This window comes from Magallana gigas, chromosome 9 (genome assembly GCF_963853765.1).
Source record: "Magallana gigas chromosome 9, xbMagGiga1.1, whole genome shotgun sequence".
Classification (NCBI taxonomy): Eukaryota; Metazoa; Mollusca; class Bivalvia; order Ostreida; family Ostreidae; genus Magallana; species Magallana gigas.
The window spans coordinates 12,107,293-12,122,613 of record NC_088861.1 but is presented as its reverse complement, the minus strand read 5'-3'; the positions used below and the strand labels follow the sequence as shown (position 1 = coordinate 12,122,613).

The window sequence follows — 15,321 nt, the reverse complement described above, 5'->3', positions numbered from 1 at the left end:
CATATCGTCATGAAAGATGACACAGTTTTTTTTGCATTTTCAACAGTGACTGTCAAGTTATTGTCATTCTGAAAACATTAAATTTTAAAGCAAGAGTACTCATTTAACCTTCTTGATTTATAATCAGCTTTGATATTTTAAGTATATTTTTATTCATATATAATTAAATGAATATCTCATGAAATTATGACTGAGTGTCAATATAGGACAATACAATCCCTGCAACCCAAGGCATTTCCCTTTGATCGACAGTGGTTGTATATGAAAGGTAATGATAGTCGCCCGCATGGACACGTGAGTTCTCGCCTGTTGCTCTCGCTTCCGGCAACGTTAATGCCCCCCCCACCTTATACTAACATCCGTCACAGTATGAGGAATATTAACGTGGTTTCAACTACTCTTTGTCGGAAATACCACAGCTAATCTTGGCAGACCGAATAAACTATTCCTACATCACAGAGAATATAAATAACGCAAAGGTAAATAAGTTGTAAAATTTGTCTATTGAATTTTTAAAGATAAAGTTCAGTTAACAAAAACGAATACTTTTTTAATCACGATACAAGTCATGCTTTGTTTCTTTAAAAGCCTTATTTATTTTTATGCTTTTTTAAAAATTTCCAGCAAGAGTTATGTGATCTACTCAGAGATATTTTGCAAGTCGTATTTTGCAAACTCATCATTGTTCTCATCATTAAGATTTAATGTGAAACAGATTTGTTTTGAATATTACACCGAAAATGTTTCCTATGAATAGTTTTAGGAAACCACAAGAATTATATAGCATTACTCATTTTATAAAACAATATTTATATAGAACGCATGCTTTTACTGATCTGCTAAATTAAATACTTCTAAATCAATATATGTGAGTTAACGACTGGGCCCCGCTTTCCCCCAGGAAACATCTGTCTTAAAAATACGTATAAAAAGAGAGAGTTGCCCCCACCCCACTTTTAATTTTTTTTATTTGGCTTGTCACAATTTTGGATCAGTGTCTCCCACCCTTTCAAAAACGGTGTTAATCGTGCCTGAATTGTGCTGTCTAAATCCTACTAACCTTTTTATTAGCAAGCATTTAGTCCAAATGTCTCTCATTACCATATGCAGAGGATCTTTTTTAGTTCTTGGTATATAAATATAGATTTGACAGATAAACTGATGCTACTTATTTGTCTCATTTGAATTCTAAACACATAACAGGGATATGATGGGTAAAGTTACATTTACCTGTGAAGCAGCAACTGCTTTCAGGGCTGTTAAATTATGTTATACGAAAGAAAAATAGTCTTGTTAAAATTGAGTTATTAATCATAGTTTAAATGCTTGAGAGCACACCAGTGCAATTCTATACGACAAAATGAAAACAAAAAATATTTCCGCTATTTATTCTTTGAATAATAAGGAATGTCCTATTGGTAGTCAATCCATAAAAATACCAGGGTTCTTGTTTGCAACTTATATATGATGCAAATAGAATGTGACAGAAATGACAAGGCGAAAACCCTTTATTTGCTGACACATTTTTTTTGGGGGGAAAGCTTGTTGCTATTTGACCGAGATCTTTCTTAAACGCCTTACCTGAGGCTTAGTTTAAAAAAAGTGCAATATATATCACCATAAGTTGAAACTTTCCATTGAGTTTCCATGAATCCCCCTCAAAGCTGACTAATACTTTCTTTGTTTGTCAAAAAAATTAAAAGGTTTATGCCCGATTCTGGAGACATTGAAAACCAGAGCAAGAATGTTGAAGTGTCGTTAAGTAATATCGTGTATTATTCAAAGGTATTTAAGAGCTACCGATTCTTATTACGTGATTAAAAGAGCAGCATTTACAATGTATATACTACATGTATTTATGTAAAATAAAATACTGATTTTTGTCAAAATTATGTTGTGTAGTTGACGTTCAGTACAAAATAATAGACAACATACAAAATGCTTTTGTAATTTACAGACGTTGAAACATCTAGGCTGATATCTTGATATCATTATTTATAAAATTTTATTAAACTGTTAATACTAAAAAAAACTTCGCATTTTAAATGCATAAAAAAGTTTGCGATTTTTTATCATTAATTAAAAAAATTGCATACATGTTCACGCGTTGATATAAATTGTGCATGTAAATGTTTATGCTTATTTTAGTAATTATAATTATGAACTGAGTTCGATTAAGTGTAAACATTTCTTTTTTTGACTCAAAATTTAAGTATTTTTATCAATTTTTGTATGTGCTCTTCAATCAGGTTTTTAGCTTTATGTCAAATATATTACATTACATTATTGTATGTACGTTAATAATAGCTTCAAGATAATGATTTTTTTTTTCAAATTTAGCGTATTTGTGTTTAAGTGTGGTAATAAAAAAGGTTAATTGCTCTCTGAACTGCACAATGGATTTCCACACCTCTCACTTTAATCGCCCCCATAAATTGTTTTCCGAGTCCGAAATTAAATCCAAGTGAACTCATAAAATAACACACAGAACTCTGAATACATAATTTACATATTTTTAGAATCCAGCTAATCAGCCAATTTTATGGTGTGTGTAATGGGTGTATTTATATAGCAACAGAAGTGTATATAGGCAGAATGTCCCCATTTTCAAGCGCAGATTATACAATGAGCACGATAAAGACATGAACCTGTTGTAGCTAGTCCATTAGATAACCCATTCAACTTGTTAGCAAGCAAACGGCCAAAACGTTTCTTTCAGATAATGTTTAGAAAATTCTAATTTTAAACAAGTGATAATTTTGGCAATTGAAAAATGTAAGTTTTTCTATTGTAAAATAAATAAATGAATTTGACTTTTTTAAATTCCTATCAATAAAGGCATTGGTTTATTTAAAAATTTAATAACGCATCCAAGTACTTAAATCTTTAGTGACCAGAAACTCAGTTGTAACTTGACATGGTCACAATGCTTTGGTAAGCCGTTCAAATCAATCACAATTTGAGTGTCAGTCGACGAGATTTAAGAGAGATACAGGAGTCAAAGGTTTTTAGTATATAAACAAAGTTAAGGCCATGTTTGTATGGTTTTTTCCTTTGAATGTTGACAAGAATATGTAAGGTTTAGACCTAAAATGGATATGCTTGAAACCGTTTATGTTTGTTCAAAACGATTTAGCAGACAGAAAAATCAGCTTGAAATAGAATTTTTCTGGTTTATTGAACTAATGTAACACAAAAATATGGCACGAGCTATTGTGAGATATATGTTTGCTTATCACTCTTTAATTGACATCCACATTTTGGTTGTTTAGAAGAGGATGACGAAAGCAATTTAACAATAAACAATATAAAAAATGACTAGATCGTGACCATGCCCATTTAATATTTGATTATTATATAATACAGAGATTTTAAAAAGCTTATTTATAAATATCTGTAAGTCTTAATATTGATGGGTTAGACATTAATTTTGTACGAAAACAAGGGTAAAGATTTTTGGACAAACTTATATTTAACAGCCGAACGAATAACCAATTCGAGTTTAAGCATTAAAAAGTGTAGATTAGTTTTTATACTGACTTAAAAATGTAATTCTTTCCTGTAGAAGACCATTTGATCTTCTATGCATGGTATCAATAATTTTTTTTAAATCGAAAATAATTTGTGCATTTTTTGAGATATCGTATTATTGAAAGAACAAAACAGACAAAAAATTACCAACCTTTTTTAAATTCATGATTGAAAAGATACCATTCCTGTAGGCATGAATCACATTTAAAATTGTTAGATATCGTCTGCATGAAAAAGCTTAAAAAATTATGTCATATTTTCACGGGTATTGTTTTAGATTTAGTGGATATCAAGGATAAATATAGATATGCTGAATTTTTTTTCAATTGAAATTTGTCCATTGTAAATTATCTTCTGCCTCCCCCCCCCCCCAAAAAAAAATATATAAGGAATAAGCATTTTTTTTTTCATTTGGAATGCTTGATTTTTTAACATTTGATCTGGTGCATTAATGAAGGTATAGATCTGGAGAATGCATATGAGTGATCCACACTGACACAGTTTTTCTTGACGATAACTTATTTCAAATTAAAAGGGTTTTGACAGATATTCACTTTTTGTACAAACATCCAAATATAAGTTTTTAAAAAAAACCTATGATTCAAGACAAAGTGTCCGATACCATCCTTTTTGCCCTAATTTAATCAATGCAGATAATATGATAGAATATTCTATTTAATGTGAAGGAAGCATTAAAAAGGAACTTTGATCGTGTTTTAAAGATTCATTTATATACAACTTTTGATTCGCCTTTTTAGATACTTTTGTTCAATATACCCAACAAATAATCAAACGAATGCACTTAACTTTGCAAAATGTCAAGGTAAACCACATTGTTCTTTATTTATGTATAATGCCAGATTTTAAATCTCAGTTTGCCATGTGAAACTTTTTATTAAGTAACTGTAATGAACAATGCATTGTAATTGCTATTTAAATTTATGATTGAAAAGATACCTTTCATGTAGGTATGAATTGTCGTAACGAACTTTTGTGAATGAATCATTGACATAGTTTTGCGCCCTGTGGTAATCCTCGAAGTAACCTAATCTGTGTTGTTTGTTAGACTTACAGATTTGCAAGTAGTGCGTACATTCTATTTCATTTCAAAATATAAGTAACATTATATATAAACGTAAATAATGCAGCAGTAGGTCGCGCAACATTTAAGACAACTTGAAGGAGCTTAAAATAGTAACCTTAATTATTAGAACCATGGGGAAAAGGTACTTTCTTGGTGGAGTAAATATTTTTTTTCTTATTTATCAAAGTATGACCAAGATTGATAAATCTAAGTCTTTAAATTTCAAACAAGTGTCTTACTTAACAGTATATGGCCCAGTGGCGTTTCCGGTACGCAGTGTCATCAAAAATCAACTCACCATTAAGGTTATGAATACATGCAGGCTTCGTCAATGTTGTAGATACCCACAGCTACCCAAAGTAATGCATTTGACATATCAACGGCAATTGGTTAATTCATTTTTTATCTGACAAGATAAGGATTCATCGATCTTGAAATGTGTGATATTGTTAGTGATCGTCCGCATATTAAAGCTTAACAGTTTTAACTAGAAGTTTAATTTAAAATTGCATATTTAAGCCATTTGCCTACTAGAAACAACAAAGGTTTTTTTATTACATTTTTTATCTGACAAGATAAGGGGACATTGATCTTGAATTGTGTAATATTGTTAGTGATCGTCTGCATCATAAAGCTGAAAATTTTAAAAATTAATTTCATTTCATATTTTCTTGGGTAATAGTTTAGATCTAGTGGATATCAAGTATAAATATAGATGTGCTGAACAAATTTTCAATTCAAATTTGTTCATTGCAATTTATTTCCACCTTTAACTTAAAAAAACGTAAGAAATACGCAAATATTTTTCTTTTGAAATGCTAGATTTTTTCATCATTTGAGACGATATATGAATGAGGGTAGAAATCTAGAGAATGCTTACAAGTAATCCAAACTGGCGCAGTTTTTCTTGAAGATAACCTATTTAAACTTAAAAGGGTTTTGTAGGTACATTTACTTATTTCTTTTTCACAACCATCTAAATATATTCTTAAATAATTATAATCCCTGATGATTAAAGAAGATTTTCCAACTCCACCCTTTTTTTCGTAATTTAATCAGTGTAGATAAATATGATAAATTAATCGATGTGAGGCAAAAAATGTTTTCAAAACGAGCTTTGATCGTGTTCTAAAGCCTCATTGATATATAATTGCTGATACGCGTTTTTAGATACCGGATTTCAATGCACACAAACGTGTCATAAAAAATGTCAAGGTAATTATAACCTCAGCATTCTTTTTAAGTGTATCATGCCAGATTTGTATTTACAGTTTGTCCTTTAAATTTTTCATTCAGTATTTATGATAAGCAAATACTTTATAAATGCTCTTTAAATTAATGATTTCAACGATATCTTTTTCGTAGGATTGGACTTTCATGAATTAACCGTTCACATATTTTTGCGCACTGTATATTTAATCCTCACTATAGCGTATTCTTGGTTGTTTGTTTAACTAATATGTTTCACATTTTATGTCCTGTACCATTACATAACAAATATAGCATTGGAATTTTAATAAATATAAAACAATCATTAAATTCTGACTTACACTTTGCAACAAAATTGCCATTTGTTTCATTGCTTTGATATGTGTTGTTTTGTCGTCGTATGTTGTTCCAAACGTTCTTCGATTCAATTGTTTGAATGTTAAATATGATCCTTTATTATAAAACAAAAAAATTGATATCTTTATATATGAAGATTATGAAATCATACAGACTCAGTCCATTTTAACCAGTCAAATTAATAAAGTACATGAAAATATTAAATGTTGCTGCCCAATGTACATTCCATCAAACGATGATAAAATTAACAACTACCTGACAATATGCATTTTATCGGACACAGATTAGTGGCCAATTAAACATAGCGGAAAATCCAAAATGACAAATCCCAAGTTCTATCCAAAAGAAGATAAAACCCGTGGGTTGATATATGCAAGGAAATTCCGAATATGAAGGAGTATGCTATGATATACTCTAATATATCATATTAAACAAATACACACTGCCCGATTCTTGAGCAAAGAAGTCCAGAGACCTTGGGATCAATATTTTTCAAGAAGAATATGAAGGCGTTTACATTCCTGATGCTAAGTTTTCGTCTCATAATAACGGTCGTAAACTCTACGGATTTAAAAGGTATGTACTGGTACATACATACGTATAAAAACCTTTGAAAATTTAGACCAATACACTATTTGCAAATGCAGATTGCTTGACCTGGAATGTACATGTAGTTGTAGATGGAGAATGTGTATATTCAAAGATTGACCAAATTACCAGCGCAAAGATTAATCAAACAACACAGATTTGTTGCCGGAGATCCGGTGTCCATGCGAGATATCAAGAGGAAATGGAAATTGATTGTTGTGGTGGCAAGTATTTAATAAGTGTTCAAACAACTCAAAATTTTGTTTATATACGGACTACTTTTCACGAATATGAAAAAGGGAAAGAGAGAATATGACAGATTTTTTGCTTTAAACTTATGCAAGAAAACATTATAGTCGTACTATTTTCTGTTATGTTATCCCATGTGAATTGAAGTCGTTGGTTGTTGATTTCAGAGGGAATTTACAAACCTCAAATAGAGTTGTGTTGTAACGAGCAAGTGTATGTAAAGGACCTGCAAACAAACTGTGATTGTAAGTGTGGTAAGTAATCCTTTTATAATGCATTATATACTCTTGTCGTTTCAAACACTAGATTTTATACATTCAAATTAGCCTTTGACAAGAAAATAACTTTTAAATACAGTAAAAATTGACTAGTAAATAAAGTTTGTCAAGAATATATCATGGGTATATAATATTAAATTGCTTCATTTTAAAGGAAGAAATCGAAAATGAATACATAATAAAACGAATTATTGTTTAGATTTAATCATCGTGCTTTCAAAAGTATCTCTTTAGTCTCTTTTTCGGATCATCATGATAAAAATTAAAAATTCTTTTGTCATCTATTTTTCATTTAAAAGGAAAATCAACTTTTGAGAAGGACGAGAATAGAATAAAATCTGGTGCAGCTAAAGGTTACTCACCACGGCCTCATCAAAAGCGTTGGAAAGAGTTGAAAAGTTTAGAGAAAAGGTAAAAGTAAATATTTTCATGAATGTTTCAATTTGAATATACAATAGACAATTTCCAAGCTTTAAAAGATTTAAAGTAATTTTATAAAACTTGTCATGAAAATCATGGTATATTTTTGTACGTAGGTGCAGAAAGAAATATCCACGCAACTCTAAAATTTTGTTTTGCATCTGGAAACTACGGACAACGAAATCTAAGAACAACAAACATATTTTAATATCTATACTCAGTGGCAACTCCTTTTTTATAAGAGTTTGATTTGGAGCTAATAAAAATATTAAGACACATTTTACGTTGTTGTTTCTATTTGTATTTAAGTATGTTGTAAAAATCAACATTTAAAATTCAAGTATGAACATTTTTAATAAATGTTTTTCAAAGACATTTTTTTTGTGGAAAATCAAATCATTACCCGAATGCAGTTTTTAAACTTTTCTTTAATATTTCATTCAGTCATTTTCTGGTATTTTATCAATTTATAAAAAAAAGTGAAACAGCATTAAATATACACATTTATAAACCTTCGCTTTTCAACTGAATTATTTTGTTACTTTTTCATTCTACGTCCATAATCTGCCTAAAGTTACGTAATTTTTTAATTATGATGTCACGTGGCGTAGGAACACACAGTTGAATATCAAAAATGTATTCCAGGAGTGACATCTATCAAATATTGAGATAAACATATGATAAATATATATAGAAGCATAAATAATAAATATGTTGCAAATGTGCTTGTTCTAGAAATACAATCTTAAAATTATAAAGTGCTGATTGATTTATAAATCCAAGAAGCCGCGAAAAAACATGCAGGCGTTTTCTCAATTCGTTTAAAAATCGTTCCGAATACCGTCTTGATTTTTTTATTACGCATATTTTGATCGTAAGCAAAAATGGTGAGATCTACAGAAAAGAATTTAAATGACACATACATAGGTGAATGGATATTCAGAGTCTTTCAGGTAATATAGAAGGGTAGTTAAAAATATCAAATATTATTTTGCTCTTAAAATGCACAAGCTTCATTCATAAAAATAACAAGTATTTACCACACCGAGCAGAGCTGTAATAATGAATCATCAAGAGTTGAATTTTTTCAAGTCAATCTACATCAGTTTTTTAAGTATATATATTCCAAACAGTAAATAAGTAGTCAGAGATCTCTTAACTACTTACATGTATTGGTACATGTGTCTCTAGAACAACACAACAATTTCAATTTTTCAACAACAACAACACCCAAAAAAACAATATATACACATGGTTAAGAACTTTATTTGCTCCGTTTAAATGAATGTTTTTTGTTTTTAGATTTATAATTTGAATGTATTCGATATTAATAGTTAACATGTAAGATGAAATATACTTTAAATACATAAAAATATACACGGGCAGATACATGCAAAACGCAGTATTTTACATTTTACACAATCTAAAGCATGTGGTATTTTAATTTTGTCTGATAAAATTCAGAAGTTAAGAGTTTAAATTACATGTACCCTGAACTACCCATCGCGTTTCCGTATTTCCTCGCCCCAGTTCGGAAAACCCCTAGGATGTGTCAAGCAGTAAATCTTTTAAAAAGTAGGTATGCGGCATCTTTATGGAGAATGCCTTGGAATTTAATGTGAAATTAAACTGTCATAATATGAATCTATTTTCGTGATTAAAATGATACGTACTTTAAATGGGGCATTCAAATAGGTGCTTTAATAATGACTTAATCAAAATGACACTGTAAAAATTTTACGTCTGTTTTGAATATCATTACTTCTAATACCTTTTTGTCAGCAGATAATGCATTTAACAGATAGCCGTGAATGAAAAAATGAATTCTAGCATGTTTTGAGGGCCTGTTTGAATAACGCTGTGTTTGGGAAATATGTGTTTAGCTGATTATAAAAAAACCAGCATGCAAAATATCACAAAAATTGATTATATTCGTTGGTCATATTCACAATTGAAAATATTGGTATTCAACATACTATACTACTACCAATGATAAAAAATGTGCATGGCCATCTTTATGCTAATCCGTTTGTCCTACATTTTTATACAAACGTCTTTTTTTTCTTTTCACAAATATAATATTTACCTGTTACTGTAAGAAAACCTCTATTAAATTTGCACTTTTCTATAGAGTGATATTCCTCATTGAAATTTAACCAATAAGCTTTAAATGCCCATTGTGTTTAAGCTGAAATTTAAATGGCACGGTGCAGCCAAAATGTAAATGAAATTTTTATACGGTGTATCATTTTCCTCAACCTAAAGTTAATATTCAGCACACACAAACTGAAAAGATTATAGAGTAAAATTGTCCGTTGCTGACAGTTATTCATGCAGTTTTTTCTTTCATTTTTCCCGTTGATAAATAAAATGCAAATCTGTTATAATCTACAAAAAACATTCTAACATATCGATGTACCTTGGTGTCCATACTCGGTAGCAGATAAAGTTATAAAGACAACGAATTATTATAAAAAGCCTCTAAGATATTTTTATATTCATAACGCTACTTCGATTAAAATATTCAACCTTAAGGTTATTATTTCCCTCCTCCATATGCTTTTTTACGGGCAAACATGTTATAAAATCATTCGAAGTAATGTTTTGTCATAGAATTTATCATGCATGACTTTTTTAATATTTGAATTTTGTACTATGATAGGACTATATGAAACACAATAAATTTTGTTGAAAATTTCTTATTAACCCCCGCCCCGACATATTTCTATAATATAAGGATTATCCAATATTTTAATTTATAGATAAGTTATTAAATCTCATATACATCTCCATTAAGTTACGTATTTTGCTGATACCACAAAAAACATAGTAACGGTTGCAAACTCTACGAATTTAACAGGTATGTACAGGTACAAACAATGAAAAGGACAAAATATCAGACGCAGATTTTGACCAGCAACACAGATCAGGAGTCCGTGAAAGATTTAAGCAAGGAAAGGAAATGGACAGCTGTAGGAGGAAAAAATGAATTACATTGCTTACAATTATTTCCTGTTTACGAAGATGTTTATCAGCCACAAAACAACGATAGAATTATTAACAACTAGTGCAAACAAGAAACTAAACGATTTATAAAACATACATGTATTTTGTTACATTTTTGAAAAAAAAAAACATTTAAATTAAAAAAAAAAGGCATCGTCACGATTGTGATCAAATTGTATTTTTATTTTTTGCAATGCTTTAAAAATGCATTGATAATGATCAAATGAAATTTTAAAATCAGTTGTAGAGTTATAAGCTCGATACAGGAATCAAAATTCTTTGTCATGTAAATAATCTCTTTTTTTTTATTACATAGGATAAATATACCAGCAAGCAATCTTTTTCAAGCTGATTTGTCTATCTACTTATTCGACTCAAGCATAAAATAATTTGCTTTACATAGAATAACAACGAATTGAGGGCTATTTAACTAGCTTATGACTCAACGACTGACATTCAAATTTATGGTTGTCTATTACATGAAGAAATGCCCTACTGAAGTATTGAAAGCTTTAAAAATCGAAAAAATTAACTAATACATGTATCGCGACTATGCTCCTTTAATAGTGTGTTGTTATACAGCGAGTATGGGCATAAACAACACTGAACTAATTTTTTTAACCTAGGGATTTTGATACAGATTAATGGTTCCTTTAATTACAAAACATTCCAAAGATATTCCTGAAAAATTATTTCTTTGCGCATTGTGACTTATTATTTCAAACTTCTACGAACCCACTCCTACGAACATTCCAACAATAACTTATTAATAAGTATTGCAAACTGTGCACATTAATATATATCCTGGCCACATGATAGATTAATATCTGCAACGAACAAATCCAAAGCATATGTAACTAGGTCAATGAATGCAGTCTGTTCCGATTAATATCAGGTAATAAACGGTTCAGTAATATGGGAAAGGTCTGTTTGAAATACCAAAATATATTTTGTCACATGAGTTAATACTTTTTTGGTCATTAGAATATGCAGGAGTTTACCATAATAAATTCAAATATTGTCTGATAAATATACAAACTGATAGCACTACATTTTTATGGAACTATTAATAGGTTTTGCTAGGCTCCCACGTAAACTATTTTAGATCTTAATGCTAGTACCTATAAAAAGAAATGTAAAAATCATTGCATTTCCTTAATAATTGAAGACGATTGAAAAGTTTTTTTTTCAAAAACAGAATGTACACAGCGAATGATCAAAAGCATGCATGTGCATGTTGATAGATGCAGCTTTTTCTGATTAATATCAAAATTAAGTTTAGAGTGAGATCAATACCTTGAACTAAATATATAATTTAGATTGTATCAGACATAAAAATGTCATCACCACTTAATGCTAAAATGCCAATGCAATATTAACAGTGCAAAATTTCAAAAGAAAATGCATGCAAACGTATGCTTGATAATGTTTAAATCTCAGAACAAACTATATCAATGGATTCACGAATTAAAACGACATAGATGATTACATTTATTCTTCTTTTTTTTAAAAAAGCATGTCAAAAACGTAATCAAAATAATATATTGAATGAAATAGTAGCTATTTTTCTACTTCAAATTTAAATCGTCATAAATAAGTAAAAAAAAAAAATCAGGTATCATATATAAGATCAATAGCATTAAATAGCACAAAGCATTTTTTTAAAAACTCCGAAGATCTTCACATCCCGAATGATCCTGGTTCAAAAAAGAATATGGGGGCTGATATCTGGTCTTTCTGCTTTTCCATGTTACATGTATATAAAACAGCGCTCACATATAGCCCATTTTGAATTTTGCTGAAGAGGTCTATATATAATGATTAAGGAATGAATTGTACTCTGAAAATGTCAGCCTGCATTTTGCTGATACTGGGGGTCCTCTACGGTAAAGCTGTCGCCAAAGGTAATAGCAAATTTCCATACATACTTATTTCAAAAATCTCATAAAAATAATTTTCTATAAATGCTGTATAATATACGTTAAATGCCGTCTAGTTGTAGGTGGAGAATGCGTTTTCACACAGAACGTTACAATAGATTCAACAGAATTTGATAACACGACACAGATCTGCTGCTCAAGATCAGGGGTTCACGACAGGTATCAGCAAGGACAGGAAGTAGACTGTTGTGGAGGTAAAAATAAGCGTACATATTTTACAAAAATATTTTCTCCAATTTCACTCTAAAAGATAGATTTTAATGAGACAATTAATTTTAAAAAATTGTATCATTGTTAAAAGTGTAATATTAACAACAAATGCAAATATTCAAAGAAAAAAATTAAAACACGTTCAGGCTCTAATTGTTTGCTTCTAACCTAGTCAATTCTACAATACTTCATTTTGAACCATTTATTTCAATTGAAGAAGGAATATACAGATTAGGAGTGGATCTCTGCTGCAACAACAAAGTACTTATGATGGATATAATAATGAAAACCTGTGACAAACGTAAGTGTATCAAAAACATTTTATGATCTTTTGTTTATTCCACATTTAAAGATGATTTATAGTTGCAGATTATATAAAACAATCAACCTTTATTAGTTATTGTCTTTGATTGGGGAGCAAATTTGAATTTTTTCCCTCTAATATAATTGCTGTATTGTCATATTTTAAATTTAAAGTTGTAAAAAAATTGAAAATAACCGAAAACTAATTCTAGGTCGTTTTTAATACAATGAAATACACGAACCCCTAAATTTACATTAGCTTTCCCTCTAAAGTGCAATTTTTTCCTGAAGTCTACCTTAAATGAGTTTTCAATTTTGATATATACAATCATTTATTTTGTTTATCGTTTATATCTCATTATTTCTCGTACTGCAATCTTGGCTTTGAAATCACGACTTGAATTGTAACACGCACGGAAATATTTTGAACGCATCTGAATCATATATAGGTAATCAAATCACCATGGATTTGGATGTTTTGAATCAATATAATACATTACATGTTGTTATATTCAAACATTTATTTGATAGTTAAGTAAACGTTTGGAAAGTTTATAGTAAGAGAGCAACGAAAGATAACTCAGCAATGGAAATGTCAACGGGAATATAGTTAATAAATATACAGAAATAAAAAAAAAACTAAAAAGGGGGGTTGGAACCGCCTTAGGGTCCCCAGTTGGTCAAGAGCAAAGCCCAGGTTGGTGCCCAAGTGGCGAAGCCATTGAAAGCTTTAATGCTCTGCTAGTTATTCTTGACATATTAAAAACATGATAAGTAGCAACGAATCTCGACATTTTACATGTGATTGTGGTAAATGTAATGTGTCGATATAATCTAGCTATTTCTATAATGCTACAGTAAAAAATGTAATTATGAATATGTGTACATGTAGCTGTTGTTGTTAGTCCTTTTAATTCAATTTTACGTTTAAATGATTTGAATTAGTCGTTTGATTTGTATAATATCTCATTTACCAGGGATTGTGTTTGTATATTAGATAGATTGATTTAAAAAATAGTATTAAATACTTCATTAGTTTTTTTTAAAGTAGGAAAATAAATAATCTACATTTTTAAATATGTTGGGTTTTTCAGGGACGGATCTCTTGGAAAAGAGGAAAAGCACTGTAAAGTTGTGCAAAGACAAAACTAAATCGACATTGCATCAAAACTGTTGTACCACTACTAAACTTTTATCAAAAAGGTATTTAGTTTGTAAAACTCTCTTTTTTTCAAATATTAAGCAGCTGAAAGAAATATATGTTTTAAGATAACTTCTGCAAAGTCTATGTTTTTTTAAACAAAAAATTCTTCTTGTAGCTGCAACAAGAGACGAAAGGAGATTCAGAGTATTTTAGATTTGAGATCTTTGCTAGGAAAATCGAAAGTGAAAAAGACACTGTTGATGATAATTTTACTGTAACCAATGATTAAATTTTAGAACTTAAATTGAGTGATTTCGTACGTTTTGATATTAATTTCTATTGAGACTTAAAATATCCCTAAATAGTTTTTGTCCTTACATATTGGCTTTGAATGAGTTTTTTCATATTCAAATAAAATTAATATAAATTGAATGTGTGAACTATTTTGTATACATATCACATTTGTTTTGCGTCACAATATTGGTAAAAGAAAGTATTTGAGAAATAAGTAGCAATATTAAAAAGTTTACCGGAATATGAACTTGTTTATTGTTTATTGATCAATCCTCTAAAGCTCGAAAAGTTTCCCAGAAGATTTGATCACGTACTGACCAAGTTTAACTAGTGAACTTTTTAACCCTGTTGTTTATTACTTTTATTTACGTTTGAGAAAGGCTATTCGTTCAGAGTTATAAATATAACCGTGATTTTATATTCATTATAATACAACCATAAAACGATCAGCGCGTGCCGATATCATTTTGAGTCATTCAAAAGTTCACCCAGAAATAAATGGTTTTAATATTTAATAGGTTTATATCGGGTAAAAATATTTGCAACTTGATATAAATTCTCTTCACATAACAATATCAGCAAAAATGTATTTAACCACTTTACTTTACCTGAATTCTAATAAAACGATTGCCAATTTTGTCAGAAATATCATATTCTGAATGGCAAATGATAGAAATGAATCGAATATTTACTAAAGCCTAAATTAAA

General features: G+C 29.6%; 2 long non-coding RNA genes across 2 annotated transcripts; both read left to right on the top strand.

Annotated features, from left to right (window-relative positions):
* The first annotated feature begins 352 nt into the window (after positions 1–352).
* On the top strand, positions 353–14,378 carry LOC136271802 (uncharacterized). The gene is made up of 4 exons (XR_010709798.1): positions 353–479; positions 12,719–12,856; positions 13,090–13,173; positions 14,270–14,378. It is a non-coding gene; the product is annotated as an uncharacterized lncRNA (long non-coding RNA).
* On the top strand, positions 6,295–7,709 carry LOC117690670 (uncharacterized). Its single transcript, XR_010709797.1, has 4 exons — positions 6,295–6,757; positions 6,856–6,993; positions 7,186–7,272; positions 7,596–7,709. It is a non-coding gene; the product is annotated as an uncharacterized lncRNA (long non-coding RNA).
* Positions 14,379–15,321: the final 943 nt, after the last annotated feature.